The sequence below is a fragment of the Zophobas morio genome, unplaced genomic scaffold (assembly GCF_036711695.1).
Source record: "Zophobas morio isolate AGI-343-1 ecotype UQ-CSIRO unplaced genomic scaffold, CSIRO_AGI_Zmor_V1 ptg000215l, whole genome shotgun sequence".
In the NCBI taxonomy this organism is placed as follows: domain Eukaryota; kingdom Metazoa; phylum Arthropoda; class Insecta; order Coleoptera; family Tenebrionidae; genus Zophobas; species Zophobas morio.
Window position 1 is genome coordinate 81,790 of NW_026972319.1, and position 2,222 is coordinate 84,011.

The 2,222-nt window shown below is 36.6% G+C and overlaps 1 long non-coding RNA gene across 1 annotated transcript; it reads left to right on the top strand.

Annotated features, from left to right (window-relative positions):
* Positions 1-756: 756 nt before the first annotated feature.
* LOC135146219 (uncharacterized) lies at positions 757-1,946 on the top strand. Its single transcript, XR_010283744.1, has 2 exons — positions 757-997; positions 1,169-1,946. It is a non-coding gene; the product is annotated as an uncharacterized LOC135146219 (long non-coding RNA).
* Positions 1,947-2,222: the final 276 nt, after the last annotated feature.

A 2,222-nucleotide genomic window follows, 5' to 3' on the forward strand; every position in this document is an offset into this window, starting at 1 on the left:
TTGGATATTGAAGAACTTCAACTTTTGCCGCAGATGGGTTATTAAATAAGATTGACTCACGGTGGTAGAGTCCATTTGGTATGATTAAATGATTTAGCTACTGTATCATAGGAAAGCACTGGAAAATTAGGTCTCAAAGGGTTCTCTTTAGGTTTTCGTCTAAAAGATTCTCAAAAAGTTTCCAATGGAGAATTTTTAGGTCATAAAGGCGGAGGACCGTCTCTGGGGAGACTATTCCAAAAACTAAAAGTAGGTGACTAGAGGAGAGTTCATATAAAATCGTCTGTTAAACTACGAGAAATATATTTGTTATAACACCCTGTATTGTCTAATACATCAGCAGTACTTGATGCCTTTTGCAGAACAATCATATTGGTTTGAGAAGCTCATTAAGCAATTTGGCTATAGTGAGAAATGTTTTTTTAAAAATTAATTGGTTACTCGAAACTTTGTCTTCAGTGCGGGCCCTCTTTTTCGTTTAGGGAGTAGAAATAGTTTTTTTAAGGAATGCTCCTGGTTCAGGGGGAGTAGTAGTGGGTGGAGGTTGCATTTTTCTTAAGTAGGCGTTTTTCGTATATATATACGACCCCTATAGTTTGTAGTGTGATTGCCCTGACAGTTAGCACATGTTGGGGGAGGCCCCCAGTATTTTTGTGCACCATCGTGATTCTCGCCACATTTGACGCACTTGCATGCTGAGGTGCTCCAATTTGGGTTACGGCTGAAGAACTGACCGCGATCGCATTTTGACTAGTCCTCGTGCTGTCTTCAAGCTTATCACAGAGACTATGAAATGATAAACAGAAGTAACTATAAATTATTACTTTAGTTCTCGGTAGATGCACGAGGAAGAGGTTTCTTTTCGTCTCTAAAGCTTGACGTTCGAGTCACTGATAACGGGTGCAATCCCTATTGTCGTAAATCTTCTTTGATCTCTTGGCCTTCCAATTCTGGAAGTATACTCCTTATACTTTGGCCCTCACCGCTATTGTTAACAGTTATATACTTGTTACTATCGTTACTGTTACTATATTTACTATTACATTTATTATTTTAATTATATTTATTACTATTAGTAGTGATATCATTTTTATTATTAATGGTAGCAACTACGATTCCATCTACGGGCATGAGCACTATTAAATTATTAGAATATGATTTTTTATAGCTAAAGAGCGGCCCTTGTGCTTTTTGAAAGCATTTAATCGGAGTTGTTAACTTCACTTTCAAGTTCGGAAATCTTTTTGGCTACAGAATCTAATGTTGTTAGTTCTTTGGTGATAGCTAATAAACTTACTTACCACCTCGAGGGAATAGTGTGTTGTCATGGATAAAATATATATGTATATAAATTAATATTATAACATAAATAAAGTAAAAAGAAATAATGAGTTTTAAGTTATGCTCAATCTTACATTTTAATTTTTTTTATTACCTGTCATACTACAGCCAGGCTTTATATATAAGGGGATCCTATACACTGCTTAATCTGGTCCAAGCGGGCACGGCTGCCAACCCGAAGGAGCTTGCACTATCATGACTGTCCCGAAGTACAAGAAGCGGAAATATCTGGCACGCACTTCCGCCATTCCGTTTAGTGTGTCGGAAAACCTCCAAAAAAACCACTGGGGCGGTGTAAGGTACAAGAACCAGGTCTCCTAGAAACTCCGACCAGCACCACTGCCACCAGGCCTTTCCGAATTGCTCTTTATCTTGATTATTTATTTTTTATAAATAACAGTTTCTGGTGCCCGACAGGGTCAAATACTTCGAGTACTCGAGCTCTCAGTGAGGAGTGACGTCCTATCGGGCTTTTAAAAACTGAATAAGGTAACCAAACTCAGTTTACTATAAGCAGATCAGTATGTTCTGGGAAAAAGTCATCCTACTACTTTCCAATCCTGCGCATATTTATAAACAAATAAAGTTACCAAATATTTAAAATATTCCATTTTTCCAACTTTGCTACATTCTTAAAAACTACTATATATAACAAATCTTCGAGTACAAATATGAAAGTTTCTAATACCTTGTTTTTGACTTTGAAAAAGTTTAGTATAAACATGAAACACTTTTACTCAATCAGGTGTAAGACCCGCTGAGATAATGTAACTTCGCATTTTTTATTTCTGAGGGCGAAGTGCTAGATTTCCTAGTTCAAATACAACGCCAATTACAAGTACCCTTATAAAAACTCGACAAAAAAACACCTTAGTATGTAT